The sequence below is a fragment of the Triturus cristatus genome, chromosome 11, assembly GCF_964204655.1.
Source record: "Triturus cristatus chromosome 11, aTriCri1.1, whole genome shotgun sequence".
Lineage (NCBI taxonomy): Eukaryota > Metazoa > Chordata > Amphibia > Caudata > Salamandridae > Triturus > Triturus cristatus.
The window spans coordinates 967,050,608-967,070,486 of NC_140594.1; positions in this window are offsets into that span (position 1 = coordinate 967,050,608).

Consider the following 19,879-nt stretch of genomic DNA (forward strand, 5'->3'; position numbering starts at 1 on the left):
CATTAAGCCAGCCTCCTGCTTTCCTCAATGAAATTGGCGAACCCGAAATCCACTGGATGGACTGGGTAAAGCTATTTGAGTCTTATTTGACAGCTAAGGGGGGAGAGCGGTTCTCAGCTGTTTGGAAACAACACATACTATTGCACAATCTAGGTGTCCACGGCAGGAAAATTTACGAGACATTACCGGAACTTGAGGGAGAAGAAGAGGATGATGAGAAAGACGTATTCAGTGTCAAGTTGCTAAAGTTACAATTACATTTTGGGGACAAGGGGAATGTAGTACTAGAGAGACACACATTTTTCAACCGTAGCCAAGGGAAGCAAGAATCAGTCACTAACTATGTGGCAGCTCTAAGAGGACTTACTATGTTGTGCGAGTTTGTTGAACTTAATGATTCATTGATCAGGGACCAATTAGTAAAGTGCACAAATAGTAGTCACATACAAGAAAAACTGTTTGCAAAAAATCCTACTCCAAAGGAGACAATTAGTATAGCCAAGTTCATAGAGCATACAGCTAAGTGCGTAAAAGAGATGAGAGCCCCTAGTGAAGTTGTTGCAAGTATCCAGAACCATAGTGACTCTTAGAGTAATGAAAAAGAGAGGGAAATAATGAAAGTCAAAGCAAAGGAACAAATGGTAACCAGACAAAACAGGGTAACCGACGGCCTGAAATGTTTCGGATGTGACAGTAACAACCATCTGGCAAACAGTCCCTTTTGTTCTGCATGTAATGTTACTTGTAAGAAATGTAATAGGAGAGGCCACTTTGCAAGAATATGCAAGGATGGGGACAGTAATCAAATGAAAGCTATCTACAGCGAGGGTGCCCAAGTACCAAAATATGTTTTTCATGTGAAAGATGAAGAAGTACCAAAATATATTTTTCAAGTGAAAAATAAAGAGGGAGAGAATACCCCTACATAGCCTAAGTGTACTATATACCTAAACAGTAAACAAATGGTTATGTTTGCTTACTCATGCTCAACATTCACGTTGATTAACCAGGTGGATTTCAACAAGTCCTTTGATGTACTCAAACTAGAGATCACAAAACCAGACATATCACCAGAAGGGTACGCAAAGGAACCTATACCCTTGATAGGAATGGTAAAAATGCTTATAGATTTCAAAGGCAGGTCCACCCACGGGAAAGTGTATGTATCAAAGGAAGGATCCAACCTGTTAGGATGGCGCCATCAGAAAGAATTAGGGATCATTTTGGATCCCAACAATAAGGAACAAATTCTCCTTGTTGAGAGGGAGGAAGGAGATTATGAGATCTGCAAGGATTACAGGAGCTTATTATCAGACAAACTGGGGTTGCTAAAAGATTTCCAGCACAAGATTAAGGTGCTAAGCCAGTGGTGCATAAACCCCGTCCAGTTCCCCTTATGCTGAGAGAGCCGCTAAAAAAAGAGTTGGACAAACTATGCGAAAGGGGAGTAACACAAACTATAGAAGCTTCAGAATGGTTGGCTCCCATTGTCCTAGCGACTAAAGCTAGTGGTGAGGGGATCTGTTTGTGTGTGGATCTACGCAGCCTTAACGAAAACATATGGGTTGAGAGGTTTCCACTTCCACACATTAACAAGATGCTAAGCACCATGGGTGATGTGAAGATATTTTCTGTGATTGACTTATCCATGGCGTACTATCAAGTGGAGTTACACCCACAGTCTAGACCCCTCACTGCATTCACCACTCACTTCGTGACTTACATGTTCAAGAGAATGCCGTTTGGCCTAGTATCGGCCACGGCAGTATTTAAAAAACATAATGCACAGGATCTTAAGTGGCACAGAGAAATGTTTTGCTTCCACCTTATCACAAAAAGGAGAACAGGGTAAAACATTTATTGCTTATGCTTCCCGATGCCTAACCTCTGCAGAGCAGAATTACTCTGTGGTGGAAAGAGAGGCCCTTGCAGTCTTCTGGGTGGTTTTACATTTCAAATTCTATCTTTGGGGCATAAAATGCACCATCCTAACCGATCACAAAGCGCTCACATTTATGTTTTCAGCCAAGAAAACCAATTGCGGATCTCCCCGCATATCCAAATGGAGACTTGGCCTTGAAGGTTATTGTTTTAGGATTGAGTACTAACCTGGGGGTGACAACGTAATAGCAAACTACCTCTCTAGATCACCGCTAGAAGGGGAAGTGCTGGATGAACCCCAGGATATGCCAGTCCTTGCCATACAACTACAAGCCATAACTGAACATGAATGGGATGAAGAGACGGGCAAAGACAAAACGTTGAGTTTGCTCAAAGAATTACTTGTCAAAGGCTGGCCTGAGAAGCGCAAGCGATGTTAGCGAAGAGCTGCAAGGCTTCTGGGAGGTCAGACATGAACTATCCATGATTGAAGGGAGGATGTACAGGAATGACAAGGCTATACCGCCTACCAATTTGAGAGGAAAATTCATAGACTTAGCTCACGAAGGACATTTGGGCAGGAGTCTAACAAAGAACTAAGTGAAGAACAGTTTTTGGTTCCCGAACATGGACTCTTGGGTAGAGCAAAAAGTAAAAGAGTGCACGGGCTGTGCAAAAAGTGACAAAACAAAGATTGTGCATAAAGTACCATTATCCCCAGTTGAAGTACCTGGCATGCCATGGAGCAAATTGGCCATGGACATGATTGGTCCAATGGAGAATCTAGGAGCGCAGAAGAGATTCATGATGGTACTCATTGACTACACCTCCCATTGGATAAGATATAAGTTCGTAACACACACCACTTCGAAAATCCTCATTGAATTTTTGAGTGACTTATTCAACTGCGAAGGGATTCCCCATACTTTAGTCACAGACAATGGGGTACAATTTGTGTCAGGGGAGATGAAAGAATTCCTAAGCAAATTGGGGATCACGCATGCTAAAACCGCATTGTACTGCCCCAAGGCAAACGGCCTTGTAGAAAGGACGAACCGCATGATTAACCCCTTGCATGCCCGCCCCTTTCCCCGCCCAGTGCCGCGCCTTTCATTAGCGGGCGGAGTTCATGACGAGCTGGACTCGTCATGGGCACAGCGCCACCGCAGCCCATGACGAGTCCAGCTCGTCATGGGCATTGAAGGGGTTAAAGACAACATCCAATTAGTCATGGTCAAGGGTCATGATATAGACAAGTCCTTACGTGAGTGCATGTGGTCTTACCACACTTCCCCAAACCTAGTAACAGGTATCTCCCCTTTTGTATCCCGCAGCGATAGAGAGCCCTGCACTAAGATAAACCGCATGTTGTTGGGCGGAGGGAGGCCAGTTCACACTAAAGCACCCCTCATCAGTGAAAGAAGGAATAGACATCAGCTCAAGTACAAAAGTTGGTATGACTCTAAACATGGTGTCAAGAAACAGGATTGGAAGGTTGGAAATTCTGTAAGAGTTAAGATACCTACCAGAGAAAAGATAAACAACAGCACGTTTTACCCCATCTTGATAATGGTCAAGTTTGGAGTGGGGATAGTATTGCAAAAGCTGATACCAATTAATACATGGTTGCCTGACATGTACAGTTACTTAGCCTTGTACATTTCCTTCTTTTCCCTGTCACCCTCTTTCTCTGCCTTCCTTCTACCACTCTATCTCTCTCTCTCTATCTCTCTTTCTCTTCCGTGCTCTTGCCTTACCTTTCCTCTTCCCTGCGTAGGGAGATGTGTTGTAGTCTCTTTCTTTCCTTCTTCCCCCTGGTACATTCCATCCTCCTCTCCCAGTTAGAATGTTCCTGGAGTTTGCCTTAGAACGTTGCCTGTGTGCAACTGATACGGGGAGTGGATGACTGACCATAAAGACGCTGTAGGAGAGTAGGATCTGCACTTATGTTGCCCCCACTTTTTTTCTGATATATACACTGGTTTCTGGCTATAGTCTGGCTGGGTCCCTGCTAATCAGGGCCCCAGTCTCTCTGTTCTCTCTAAACGACTTGCTGTGCATATTAGATGCACTAGTGATTGGATACTGTGGTACCTTATGAGCCCCTAGTATATGGTACCTTAGGTACCTAGGGCATAGGCACTTCACAGGCCTACCAGGGGCTGCAGCATGTATTATGCCACCCCTGGGATGCATTCTCAATCTGACACCACAGGCCTGCTACTGCAGCCTGTGTGAGGTAGTGTTAGCACTCCTCACTGAGATATAGGTTTCTATATCTCACCATACACACACATATATACCTATCAGCCACCCCTATGGCAGGCCCTATCAATCCTGAGGGCAGGGTACTTGGTTTACAATGTGAGGGGGTGCCTCTGCCTGACCAGGGCCCCTCTGCAGCTACCAGAGTCTATTCTCTATGGCTGTTTGTGAATGCGGTTAAACCATATACTCTTAAGTGCATTAAAATGCTAACTTTGGAATGACTGCATCAAAACATGTTGTGATTGGTGTCAAACAACTTGGAATCATACCCCCACATCAGTCCATGATGTGGGAGCATGATCCCACCCTTTTAGAGGGGACGACATGTAAAACGACAGAAATCTGAAAGAGCCCTGGCATCATAAAATGGATGCCACCAGCGCAGACACTGGGCTGCCCTCCTGCTGCTGACTGAAACTCACAGTGGAGGAAGCCCAACAAAAGGCATCCTGTCACAGGGACGTGTCACCACCTTCCAGACAGGATTTAGTGTATTGGGGCTGGGTGGGTGCACTCCTAGAGTGCTTTGAAGTCCTGCACTGGGGGAGCAGCAGGCTCCTCTGTGCATATGCCAGCTCAAACCGGTTCAGGGGCTACCTGTCCCTGCTCTGGTGTGAAACTGGACAAAGGGAAGTGGGTGTAACCACCCCATCCCCTGACCCTCCTAGAGGAGTGGTCATAGAGCTAGTCCCTCCCCTATCTTCGCTATAAGATAGCAAACTTTGCCATTGCAAAACAGATAACCCTGGACGACGCTCTACAAAGAAGAATCCTGGCCCTTCAATGTTTCACTACCTTTGGAAGACAGAAGAATCTTTCTTGGAGTTTAGGAGTGACTCCCCTGCTTGGCAGGCACCAAAAACCTTAATCAACGGTTGCAAACTTTCCCGCTCTCGCCGGAGTTCGAAGTCCCTGCAGCCCCAGAAATGGATTTCCTGACTTCGCGACGGCCATTGTGAGTCCCCAGCAGAGCTGTGGTGAGTGGATCCCACGAGTGAAGAGGAACAGCAATACCTGGGGACCGTGCACTATTGTCGAGTGCAAACCCTTCACGACATTCTATGAACTTGTGCATTGGACCATTTATGGCCCAAGCCTCCAGCAGGTTTTGCAGCGAAAATCAGAGGCCTACCCTGTCCCGAGTGACCATGGGCTCCTGTGAAGCATTTCCTGAAGAGGCGTCTTTGCAATCCCTTGCCTGTTGGCTGGTGAGTCCCCTGAAGACTTTATCAACTCAAAGGGCTCCCCTATTTGCACCAGGCCTACACTCACTTACTCTTGCTGGGTGAGTCCCTCAGACCTTGCTGGTCTGCACCATCGACTTTCTTTACTCCACACAAGACTTGCAGTTGCCAAGGCTTGTTGGTGCCAATCCGATTGCTGACACCGCCATCAGCCGCAGACGTCATGGGACACTTCGAATCCAGCTGCTGGTCATCGTCGATCCCTCCTGGACCTCGTGAGCGAAGAGTCAAAACACCATCGACGACCTGAAATCACTCAACATCCGTGGTCATCCATCTTCCTGGCCACCGTTCACTGGCAAGTGACTTTGAACACTGTCCCTTCAATTTTTAGGTCGCCTCCATCTTGAATCCACCCTTGGATTCCACCGGACTCTTCCTCAGTCGACGTAAGCAGCAAGTCTTCTTTGGTCTCCATAGAAAACAGTGACGCAACCCGACACCAAAAGACACCTATGCACCCGGCTTCCCTGGGTGAGGTAACTCGTGCACTCCAGTGCCCTAGTGTGTGTTGGCCCTCGAAGTACTTACCTTGTAAGTGGCTTGCTTGTAGAGTTCCTCGAAGTACCCTAAAACTTTAAAAATCAAACCGCGACTTGCACCATTATAATCAATAGGGAACCCGTGGCTGTGTTCACACACTGCACACGTCTCCCGTGGGCCTGTTACTTACCTGCTAACACTGCAGTAGTGAAGCCCCAGCGATTCCCCAGGCCCTAGGCCTTGACATTTTGCAAGTCGACATTCTTATACCAATTTTTTAGTATATGATCTGGTACACCCCTAGGGCTCCAGCCATATTTGTGCTTAACTTATTGAGAAACGTTGAATTTGGAATGTGTATCTGACTTCTAATCTCATAAAGGGATTAGTAGAGTGTATCTAGTGATAAATACATATATATTTGATATATAAACCTGTGTGGTGTCCTTTTATTTGGCAATTCAAGAGATTATAAGGTAAAACAAGCCGCTTTACATCCCTCTGAGACTTAGCCTGAAGGCTGCTCTCCACAGCTACCACTAGGATAGCTTTCTTTAAAAGGTTGTCTTAAACCTATCTACCATAAGAGTCGAATTGGACTGGTGCAAGGTGGCCACTATAACTAGTTACCAGCATATGCCGTGCCAACTTCTCACAGATGCATATTCCTAACCTGCCGCCTCATGCGTCGTCTTTACATCAACTAACTTTAACAAAACACGAGAAGGACATAATGTTATGATATATACATTGAAGTAGACAAGCATTCATAAGTTGTCTTAAAATTAAGAAATATAAAATTACATGTAAGCACATTCATGGATCATGTGATATTAATTGGCGTCCATTTAGATAGACTAACTGGAACAAAACAAAAGAAGAACATAACAATACTATGTTCACTTTGGAAAAAAAAACACTCACAAGTTGCCTCAAAATAAAAATTTAAAAAATTACATGGAATTAAAGATGTAATAAGTAATACAGTCAGTCATTCTGAATGAATGTCTTCAACACAGTGTTGTCTGATATTTCCCTCGGAGAGTCATTCATGCAAGATTTTCTAAATGTCTGCACGCAATACATTTACATTTCTCAAATCCGAATGTAAGCATTTACATAGTCAAAATTCTTCCAATACAATCCAGTCTCTTCGACACATCATAACAGAAATACCATTCATGTTATTAATCTAATTTGAAGGTTACAGTTATGCACACCATTTTCACGCAGGAGACCAACGGGCTATGGTTCTATATCTCAGCAGTGAAGCGCAGAGTTATCCATTACGAGCTGAGATTTGAAATGTGTACTTTCTGGTGCTACATTCACTTTTATCACAAAGTTAGCAGCCAAAGAATATCTGATCTGTGAAGCGTAATTCATGCTTAAAGGAGGCTAATCCCCTTTTATAATGAGAGTAATAGATACAATGTTTCTTAAAATGAAAGGCATTTCATGTCACTTGCCTAAAAGAAATTTTAGAACAGACAGTGCTTAATTTGTGCAGGTGTTTACACATGGTAGGAGAGGAATTCATTATGGGTACAAAGACCTGTTTTTCATCTTCAGACTTTGACCCAGAGCAAAAGAGAGAGAGAAGGCAGAAGAGAAAGATAGTAAAAACATGGCAAAAGAGGAAGCATGGATGAGAAGGAACCTGTAAGATTGTCATACAGACAGGAGATTGATGAGCAGGAGGATACAGGAAGTGAAAGGCAGTGGAAGAAAGAAGCATGAGTGTGTTTCGCATTTAAGTTTCATCTACTGTAATCTAGGCAGGCCAGGTTTTCAGCAACACTTGGTTGCAGCACTTTTGTCTATTGTTTTTAATATAAACGTAAAAGGGGATAACATCCCGCCTCCTCTCTTTCCAGGCTTTTCATTGGTTCCTGTGCGTGCCACTTACTTTTCCTCCATTTCTTTTGCCTGTAGCATATTTTCCTGCATTTACCAATGCTTGTTCCACCTCTACTTCTTCTATCAGTTTCCTGTAGCCGAAATACTGTTAACATCTGCGTTGGTTAAACTATTTTTAATAAACTTTTGCCTCTTTTTGCTTTTCTGTCTTGCAGTAGATTTATATATGAACTTATGGAGAGATTAAGTGAATTGCCCATAATCACAGGACCCTGCGCCAATGAGAGTCACACTGCTCTCGAGTCAGTAGCTTTGGTCGCTGTGCCACATGCTCTCCACTCCTGTGTTATTTGTCAGGGAGCTCTTCCTTCGTCCCGGAAGATGATGGATAAAAACAGCTTTTTATTAATCATATTGCAGAAACCGATGCATTACCAATGCTTGTATATTTATCCCAGGCTTCCATACTTGCTGACGGTTTATGTTCACTGCCTGCTGTGTAATATTTTACCATTGCTGTCACTCTTCTAAAAATAGGATAAAGCTGTGCTCTGGTAATACTCTGCTTCGTGCGCTTCGCTGGCAGATGTTTGTTTGTTTGTTGTTACACTATTTTTAGGGGACAGACCAACGTGCCAAATCACTACAGGAGGCTATAACTAGCACTTTCTTATGCCCCTGCAGTGCTGCAATTAAGAGTTGGTAATGTTCCAGGCCTTGATAGTATTGCTTTTATCTCCCTGGGAAGGACTAATGTCTGAGCTGCATCTGTGGGGATTCAAACTTGTTATCTGCTAGTTCTTCAAGATCGCTACAACAGATGCTCTAACCTGCTAAGCTATCGTCAGAATGTGTTAATCCCTGTTAATTCCTTTATTTATAATTTGATGACAGTTGTTTGAGTTTACAGAAATTAATGGGTTGTTTTGTAAAGGCACAGTAAGTGAACCCTATGTGTAAGAAGGTAGTTGAAATAATAATATGCTGACATACACACCATTGACGTGTAAACATACTCACTTTTTTCTTATGAGGACGTATGTATTTTTATTAAGCCTGGGCGGTAAAATCCACTCCACTCGCGGAGTTTGTGGATTTTTGGTAACTCCGCGTTCCGCTTAGAACGCGAAGTTACCAAAAACTCCACGATTCGCAGTGTGACTGAGTTTTTCTCTTGTTCGCGCTTTCAAAATGCTTTTCCGCACGTGCGGTAGTGACTTACCGGGATCCCTGCGTTCGCCGACGAGTTTTCCTATCTGTTCGCGTGCACCTCAAGACTTTGGTAGCCGGCTGTACGATCCTGTGAGTGTGAGATCGCCAACACGTCATCCGGATGGGCCATCGGACATCCGGCGGAAGTTTGGTGAAGCTCGCGATGCCGAACACACAAAATTTGCAATCTGGAGAAGAATATCTCGAGCAGCATAAAACCTTCCTGAAAATGATGATTTGGATGAAAAAAACTCCTCAGATTGACATTTGGCTTTACTTTTTTGTGCAAGGAGTCCTTTTTCTTTTTTACTTTTTTTTTTTTTGGAGAGAATGGAAGTGCCCCAGAGTCTCCAACTTCCTGTCTAGCAGGCTCGTCCCAGTGCTTTGTCCATGTCCTGTTCACTTTTCATTTGGATTTGGAGCTGGAAGGATCACTCTTAGGGGGTCATTAGGATGGCGGGCGGATCCTGTCGGAGAATGGGACCGCCTGCCATCGGTGCGGGAGTCCTGTTCCAGACATTAGGATGCGCCTGCCACCCTGGTGGGCGCATCCTGCATTCCTGACATTGAGGCAGACGGTGCTCTCAGCACCCCCCGCCGCAAAGCCATGTTGTGCACTTTCATGCACAACGTTGCAGGCACTGCGCAGTGCCTGCCATGTTGTGCATGGAACCCATGTGCACCCCCCCAAAATCCCTGGGGGCCCGCTACGGGCCCCCAGTGGCAGAAACCTCCTGCCTCAATTCCGCCATGGAAAGGCACATCCCCGCATTCATGCTAATATGGATGGCGGTGTCTCCCAGACACTACCACCATGGTAGCTGCTTTTCCGCTCGGTCAACTCTACGACCGGGCGGAAAACCGGTGGACGGTCTTTACGTCTGCCAGGGTCCCCCCGGCCATGGTAATGTGGCGGGGGGACTTTGGGAGCGGGAGGTGATTTTTAGCGGGCGGATCGCCACCCCCATACGGGCGATTGTGATCCGCCCGCTATACTAATGAGCCCCTTAGTGTCTGCTGCATCATATATGATTGGATTTGAGGACTTTTGGATTTGAGATCTTACATGTAAGTTGGTGTTGTTTGTTTTGATTGGGGCATTGCAGTTGCTGCAACTACAATTTTTGTACTCTTCATCATTTAAAAAAAAAATATTGTGGGTAGCCAGTAGGCCCAGGGCTAGTCATGGGTACATGAAACAACTGTTTCTGTGGTGTGTGTTGAATTTATTTTAAACATAATTTAGGGCATGGATGGCATTGGATTGAATTGCAAAATGTATTTTTTGGGGGGTATTTCACTTTTTTTAGTGTGTGTTAACTAAATGCCTTTGTTGTGTGTGTGTGTGTGTGTATGTGTATTTGTGTGTGTGGTGTGGGTGTTGTGTAACTTGCACACATTGTTTAGCTCTCTGGATTTTCATTTTTGCATTTTATTGCAGTAAAGCTGTATTGTTTAGCATGCCTCCTTTTTCTGGCCATATAGGCCTGCTTGAGTTCATTGTTTTCCAGCCCTCCTGCTTGTTGTGACTGTGAGTGGCCATGTGGCTGGTGGCCATTTTGTGGTGGTAAGTTTAGTAGTGTGCTGCTTTTGCCATATAGGCCTACATGTGTTTCCTTTGTTCCTTTTGGCCTAGGCTTCTTGTTGTTGTAGGCCTGGCCATGTGGCTGGTGGCAATTTTGAAGCCGGGCAGTGTGCTTTTGCAATAGGCCTGCATGTCTGTCTTCCCATTCTTGTTGTTGTGGGCCTGGTCATGTGACTGGTGGCCATTTTTAAGCCAGGCAGTGTGCTTTTGCCATAGGTTTGCATTGTCTGTCTTCCCTTTCTTGTTGCTTTGGGTGGCCTGGCCATGTGGCTGGTGGCCATTTTGTAGAGCCAGCTAGTGTGCTTTTGCCATAGGCCTGCAACCTTGTGGCCTAGTCTGCCAATAGGCCTTTCATCCAGTAGGCCCAGAGCTACACATGGGTGCAAGAAACAACTGTTTCTGTGGTGTCTGTCGAATTTAAACATCATTTAGGGCATGGATGGCATTGGATTGAATTTCAAATTGAGTATTTTTTGGGGTATTTCCATTTTTTGGTGTGTGTTAAATAAATGCCTTTCTTGTATGTATGTATATGTGTGTGGGGTGTAGTTGTGTAACTTGCATACCTTGTTTAGCCCTGTGGATTTTCATTTTTGCTTTTTATTGCATTAAAGCTGTGTTGTTTAGCATGCCTCCTTTGTCTGGCCATATAGGCCTGCTTTAGTTCATTGTTTTCCAGGCCTCATGCTTGTTGTGACTATGAGTGACCATGTGGCTGGTGACCATTTTGTGGTGGAAGTTTAGAAGTGTGCTGCTTTTGCCATATAGACCTGCATGTCTTTCCTTTGTTCCTGTACTGCTTCCATCCCATGTGCCTGCTGCAGCTTCCTAAATGACGTGATTCGCAAATTAATGCCAAGCAGGTTCCACTTCCATTACATTTGTATTTTTATTCTTCTTCTTTCCCATCCTTCCTGAGTGTACACAATATACCATGAAAGCCCTTGTTGTCAAAGTCTCACACATGGCTACACTGTTATGTTTTTTTTTATAACTTAAACTGAGTTAATAAAATGTAATAACATAACACTAACAAGTGTGACCACCACACACTAAGTTATATATTATATTTGTTTGTTTGTACTAGTAGTAATTGAACCACAACAACAAATGCAACTTTTCACTGATTTTCTTCTGGCTTCTTTGCTTTTAGGTGCACAAAATGTCCAAGGAGGAGGTGTCATCATCATCACCCGTTTTACTGCCAGACAGAAGTGCTGCTGCACATGACGTCACGTGATGTGTGACCACAGACATCTCTGCAACTTGTGCACCTGCATCCTGCTGACAACGGAAAAAGATTGCCCCAAAGAAAGGTAAAAGGTCCTCCAGTACCAAGAAAGTAGCTAGTGAGAAGAAGGAACAGAAGAAGGAAGTGGCACTGCCACTTACCAAGACTAGTGTGCCGCCCAATATGTTTTTGGGGAAACAAAAAATTACGCCTGCATCAGCGGTGTCCGGGGACCAAGCTGGGAGCAGCACCTCCGCATCAGCGGGCCCACCCCACCAACCTAGGCCCAAGCCCATGAGTGTCACAGAAGTGGCCAGTCTACTTGTGCAAACGCCAACGAGCAGTGATGTTGAAATTTCACTATCGCAAAGTAGTACCCAATCAATGCAGGCATAAACTCGGCAGATAAGTGGTCAACAACGTATGTATGTATGTATTTATTTCTTGTTAAGCGCAGCTGTCACCCAAAGGGTATCCTGGCGCTGAACAACAGCTGGAACAACAGCCGCAACAGCCGCAACAACAGCCGCAACAACAGCCCACAATAGTAGTTGCTGCTCCCGAAGTAGGGGCCGTTCAGGAAAGCGAGCTTTCTGCAGACGACGAAGAGGAAGCCACTCTTACAGAAGATGCATTGTCTTCCAGATCGCAAGCAAGGAATAGGAGGATTAGTCTATCAACTTCTTCTTCAAGCCCCCCTTCTGATGATCTAGATACCACTTGGAACCCACCAGCTCAGCCTGAGAGTGAGGCATGCCACGCGACAAGGCTAAGGAAAAGAAAGATCCAGTAGGCCTTAGAGTTTTGGAGGAAGATGTAAAAGAGGAGGATGATGACGAGCCAGTCATCATGAAGATCACTCCCCCCCCCAGTGGAGATGGAGACCAACATTATTATTACCCCATCCCAAATTGCTGTGAGGGATGTGGCACGGATACCACCAACACAGGTAACACCAACACGACCTCCAGCCTCCATGTTTGCATTTCCAAAGGCCCGGCAGGGACCTACATCCAGCTCAACCACCACCTTAGTAGGTCGTATTACTGTAACTTCACAGAGTCAAATTCCAGGCACACCCTCCAGTTCATCCGGCATTACAATTGGCACCTCCAGCAGCACAAGAAAGTTCACCCCCCCAGTTTGGGACTTCTTTTCGGTCAGCAGTAAGGAGGACAACGTTGCTATATGCTCAATTTGTCGACATGCTGTTAGTCGGGATAAGCTTGGTACAAACTATAGTACCGGAGGCCAAACAACCAATCTGAAAAAACACCACATGATCCAGTGGGAGGCGCACCTACTTAGCGTACAAAAAAGTAAAACTGCACTAATTGCTGTTCGTGGTGCTGAAGAAGTAGATGAAGAAGATATGACCGCGTTGGAAGGTGAACAAGAGGAAGACATTTTCTCTGGTACACAAAGTAGCCCTGTCCCCAGCAGTGTAGTGGTACCACCCACATCCTCAGCAACATCTCAGTGGCACCGTAGTAAGAGTCAGGCTGAGACTCCAAGGCAACAGAGTACTGCAATGAAAATAAGTGCGTTGATGAGCCTAACTGGGTTCAAGAAGTCACCTGCATCAGCTGCACCAGAAAGGAAAAAAATCCAGCCTACCATTGTCAGCATGCTTAGGTCGGAGGGGCAGTACGTACGCAACAACCCAACGGCACGTTTGTACAATGCGAAGCAGGCTAAAATGTTAGAGCTGGGCCTTCTCCCTTTTTGTTTTGTGGAGGGGGTGTGTTTCCTTGAATTTGTGACAGCCATCGACCCAAAATGGAAGGTTCCCAGCTGGTCCTATTTTGCCAGAGTTGCTGTTCCAGCATTACATCACGATGTGCTGGAATTGCTTGGACAAGTTTTGCAGCAGAGTGCTGTTCAGAATATCCACCTGATAACAGACATGTGGACCAGTTGCCAAGCCACTGATTACATGTGCATCACTGCTCACTGGATCTCTTTTGTGGGGGTTAGAGAAAAGATATCTGAAGCAGGTGTTGACACTGCTGAGATTTTTAATGCTACTCGGAAACATGCAACTGTAGCCATGTTCGCCATGGAGAAATCCCATAGTGCTGCAAACATTTTGGAAGAGTTTAACTGCAAGGTCTTTGAATGGCTGTGCCCAAGAGGGCTTAACATTGGATTTGTTGCCACGGATAATGGCAGCAATATAGTTAAGGCCATGCAGGATGGTGCCTATTTCAGGGTCCTGTGTTTGGCGTACTGCATTAACATTATTGTTCAAGACTTTCTGAAAACAGAAGCCAGAGTCAGCAACTTACTGACCACCTGCAGAAAAATATGCACACATGTCAGCCATTCTTTTAAAGCCCGGAAGCAGCTGAGGATCATTCAAGGTGAGCATAGAATGCCAGTCAAAGCACTCATCCAGGAGTTATTACATGCTTGATCGTCTGTTTGATCAGTACAGACCAAGCAATGAGTATGTCATGCAAAGAATAAGGGATGCGACTGTGAAAGGCATGACCCTACAGATGGACCAATGGGGCCTAGTTAAATGCCTGACAGAGATGCTTCTTCCTTTTGAGCTCTTCACACGTGAAGTCAGCAAGGAGGACTGTACTATGGGCCAAGCTATCCCATTGTTGCACATGCTAGAGAAACAGCTGAAGGAGGTGTCTGAAACGTACACAGGGGTGGAGAAACAAAACGAAGCAAATGAGTTGGTGGAGAGCTTATCCCATCGCTTAGCTGAAAATACAAGGGTGCAAACTCGCATTGTTTCAGAAAAACATTACAGTTGTGCCACAATTCTGGATCCATGGTACAAATCGATACTGAACACTAAGACATTAATTTCTTTTTCAGAAGTGGATGTTGCCCAGTACAAAACTTGGATAGCTAAGGCAGCCAGTGACTTGGAAAATGAACAGCTGGTAATTAATGGCCCGCTACTCAAACCCACAACAAGTACTGCAGCAGGGCATCCGGCGTCAAGTTCAACTTCAGAGACTGAGGGCAGTGCGTTTGGCTTAAAGCTGTCACCAACACTAGCGACAACAACAAAAAACGGATCATCCGTTCCAGTAAAATCAGCACGGGATTGGTATTTACAGCAAGGGCTTGCTAGGTCCAGTGCTGATGCAAAGACAAAAGAGGCCCAGCAAAGTGGAGCACCCCTGAACATCGAGCAGATGGTCCAGGCCTATCTGGATGACCCAACAGAGGTCTACATTGATCAAAACCCATTGCTGCATTGGTATGGGAAAAGGGGCCAATGGCCAGTGCTCAGGAGGCTGGCGATAAACTATCTGGCTTGCACTGTCGCAAGTGTCTCTTCCGAGGGTGTTTTCAGTGCTGCTGGTGCCATTGTAACAGTGAAAAGGACCAGTCTCTAGCCCAAAAACGTGGAGAGGTTAACCATGATCAAAATGAATCAGCACTTTATACCACCAAATTACAAAATACTTGAATCAACACAGGAAGATGAGGACAGCGACTTAGGTGACGGAAGTAGTGTCTTAGATGATTACCTACTTCTGGTTGAACCACCAGAGTTTGAGGACGAGTTTTACTCCCTTACAACTAGGCTTTGAACTTCTTACTTTCGTTCTCCCTTATTTTACTTTTATTTGTGCGTGTCTCTGTCTTTCTGGTTCGAAACTTCGAATTACAACAAATCCATCACCATCGTCTTCTAGTCTTTTTATTGCCATATTGGAGTTGCAGCTCTGTGAATTTAACTTAAGTCCATTCCTCCGAGTCCTTCTCCATCCTCCTGACTCGCCTTAAATCCATTTTCCTCAAGCAAGATGATGATTGGATGGAGAATAGTACAAAAAAAAGTTGCCTCGTCGAGTCCCTCCAAAAGAAGTAGAACCTGATGACTACTATAACTATCCTCCTTTCCGAGCCGAGAGAGACTGCCCCTTAACTTAAGATGAAAACAAGGAACAGGTAATGATGGCATGCATTGGACGCTGACTCTGAGTGATTGGTGTTTGTGTTGTTGTTGTTTGTTGTGCATGAATTGAATTCACTGTGTACTATTATTTAATCTACACACTAAAAGTGACTCAAGTCAATGTTTCCCTTCTTGTTGTTTAATAACAAATATGTACTTCTACTGCAGGACGATCCATTGCATTTTTGAATATGGAATCTAGACTCACTCGGTACACTGCAGACTCAGTTGGACAACACCATGATGATGACCACAGTTACATAATATCTTCGCAGTCAGTCAGTAGGATCGGAGATGATTTATGGAATAACTCAATGCGTTTCATGAGTGGCATAAAAGATAAACAAGTCAACAACAACCACAGCAGACCTACATGCCTGTGTAGTGGTGGAGTCAAGTCACACGTGTAGTAGTGGTGGTATTACTGACAGCTGTGCATTGATTTAGTTACTTACTTTGGAAAATGCTATGTTGCTGTATATATGACATGTGTGCTCTGTCTGCCTCAGTCAAAATGTAAGCTAAGTGGAGGTTGGGTGTGCGCTGTGGGCCTGCCCTTTCCTGTTGCTGTTGTAGGAGAATGCTGGAAACAGACAACAGAGTAGACATGATTTAGCCATGCCGCACTGAAAGTATTTGCACACCGCCGTAATTTATGCTTTTTTTTCCTCCTTGATTTTTAAATATCCCTTATGTTTTTCCATCTACACTTACAGGCCGGCCTTTACCCTTTGCTAAACAGAGAAAAACAACTCACACTCACCTACCAATCTGCATCCGCCAGGCAGGCAGTGGCACCCAAGATTGACGGCCCAGCGTCCATGGAAGGGAGGACCAAGAGGAATGTCGAGATGCAACTCCCCAATTTGACCAGGATAACATACAGTAACACTTTAGTATCAACATTCATCATCTTTTAAATAATTTGATTCATTTTTTCTCTTCAATCATTACGACTGTGTGTTGTTGTTTGCTCTCTGCTTATAATTGATTCCTACAGCTATTTTTAATTGTCTTTGCTAGCTTTAAAAAGTAAGCCTGGTACAACAGAAGTAAACATTTATGTAATTTGGGTCTCTCTGAGGGCAGACAGGCATGGCACATTGCATAATAATTAATAATATACTGCTGCCCTGTACTGTCTACTAGTCTAGTTAGTAAGTACTACTTATCATTAACCATTAAGTCATTATCATCATGTATGCATTTCCTTTTTCTCCCTTAACAGACTCCTTCCTGTCAGGTTTAGATTTCCCTTTGGAAGGAGTAGCTATAGCAAAAAAAAAAGACTATTATAACAATATACTCTTAGCAAAACAGTAAGACAAAATAATTCTACACATAGTGGCACAGTAGCACTAGCAAGCACAGTACATAACATATGTGATATGTATCTATCCTCCCACTTCCTCGGCCTCTAACATTTGTGTGAAGTTCAGGCATTATACTAGCACTATGAACTCGAGTACACAGTACACCAGTCTTCTTCTTCTCTCTTGTTTAGCGAAATTACATAACCTTGTTGTAGTCGGTATGCCAGCTCAGTCAGCTTGCGTCCAAGACAAGCATAGTCGTGACGCAGTCGCAGACTCACGTGAATTTTATTTACTACAGTCTGCAGGTGGGGAAGCTGACTACACAATCATCGTATTTTTCTATTACGGTTGGCACTACTGGCCATACTCTGTTACATCAAGGGCAACTGATCAATTTCACTTTCACCCTGCTCTGACTACTACAAAAAGGCAGATGCTCTCTGATCCAAATGATCATTGCTTATATATGGGACAACATGAGGTACTTTGTTTTGATTGATTGTGTAAAGTATAAACATGCAGCCGATAGGCCACCCATGGCAGGCTGGCACAGTCGAAAATAAATTAACATAGATATGGAGTGGGCCTCGGAGGGAGGCGCTTGATAACAACATACATACACAATATATATGCTGTGCTTGCAAACTACTGTGAGTCAAGGGTGTATTCTGAAAATACAACTTTGTTCTATTCTCCTTGGCTTTGCTACTCTGGAACGGTTTCTTTTACATTCTCTTCAAACTAAGACTCTTCATCCAGTGACAGACTCCACCTATGCTATCTATGATGAATACCATCCAGGCATCCATCCATCCATCCATTCAAAGTAAACATTTCTATCATTCTTCCTAATCTCTCAACAAACCTTAGTTTGTTTCACCAACAACAAACATTTATTCTTTTGTTTTTTAAACCACCACCCATTCGTCCTTCCTTCCTTGCTTGCCTTGGCTTTGAGTTTGACCCATGAAACACCCTGGAGGATTCTTGTTATCCACCCATACAGTTTCAGCCACCCAGGCAGGCATCTTTTCTTTCACCTTCCACCCATCCTTCAACCACTCATGCATCTGATTCCTTCCTGTGAGCCACCCATGCATGCATCCCATGTATCCTTTTCTGCCAGTCATAAATATTACATTTCTCGCCCGTCCTTCCTCCTTCCACCCTTCTTTCCCTTTTCATTCAACCCATCCATCAAGGTCAGCTGATCGGACTCTTAGTCTTCTCCATAAAACTTTCACAGCTGAGTTGAAGTTAGATAGAAGAGGCCATTAGTTACTCAACTCCTGTCGCTAATGCTATTGCTAATGCTAAGTAAAGGGTATCTTCTTCAACCGTTGTTCACATCAACTTAGTCTCTCTCAACAGTGCAGTGTACACCCTTGCAGCAAGTGCAATGTCAATAAGTAAGGAATATAACTTACCACTGCCTGCCACTGCTGCTGGATCACCCCCTGCAGCTGCCGCATCTTCTGCTCCCTCCTTACTGGCCGCGTCGCCTTCGCCGCAGGCCCCGGCACTGGTGGTCGGTACGCCTAGAAAAACAATTACACATTTTTTAGATGCCACATACACCACCCCCTAATTATTCTTTTTCACTAGCAAGATTGAAAAAAAAGTTAATACATACATATACAACATACATCACTGGTACAAATCGGATACTAGAGTAGAGTAGACTAGTAGTAGTATGTCCTATCCAATCAAAAATAATAAAATATCCGGTTGGGCATTTTGTTAGTGGGAATTGTTGAAAAGCCTCAAGATTAAGAAGACTAGAAGAAGACAACCCAAAGGACTGTACTCAGTGGCTAGAGCTATTAGTGAATCTGACTTTTAAAACCTTTTAAATAAAGAGTGGCCAACTGGGCAAGCATAGCTACAGACAGACTAATAGTAGTAGCACAGAGTGTCATAGCAGAGGTAGTAAGGGGCAGGGATAACAGGAATTTAGAAACAGATAGTCTAGATCGAAGAAGAATTGGTAAAAAATAGAATTAGGAAATGGAAATAATAGTTCGGAAAAAGGTGCAGTAAAAGTTAGGGAAGTATAATTATTAATATTAACAACAGGAGGACTTACTGGGGCCAGTAGCAGAGCCCTCGGTACAGGAGTGGTCCTGGCCGGCATCCTGTGCAGCTGCTCCCGCCGACTCCAACCACCCTGTCTTCTTGCCCCTGGTTGCTGATCATGAAAGATATAAGAAAGAAAGAGACAAACTTAGATGATTGGTGTGAAATAAATAAAATATTTTTAAAAACGCTCCCAAAAACATTTTTGAAAACAACAATGGCAATAAAATTGACCTATCTAATCTGGTCGACTAGTAGTATCGCGGCAGGATTCGCAGACCGTCTAGTTATTATTTATGAACACTAATCCAGTGTTCCATTCTGATTCCAGAATACTAACTAAGCCTAAGTACCACCTGACGTAGCCCACCTATTCCAGATGAGCCAATTGTTCACTACGTCTACATTTCCATTTATTTTAGTCCTCAAAAATGCATAGATGGAGGACACATGCATATATTTTTGCATACACCAAATTGTTGGTTGGTTGCTGCTGATATTCTACTAGTGCTAAGCCTATTACCACTCACTAAACAAACTAATAAAGGTTCTACTAAGGACTGGGGTAAGCAGCACTCAGCAGCATGTGACTTAACAGAGGATGTGTCACGGAGACCGCTAAAAAATTACCAACTAATACTAATAAGTAACTAAACCTATCAATCCACCACTATTTCTTAGTGACAGGAGGACAAAGGAAGGACTAGTGTCTCTCTAGCCTTACCTAACATAAGTTCTCTAAAGTAAACTCTTACATAATCAGCCCAAGCGAGCGAAAATTTGCAAACAAGT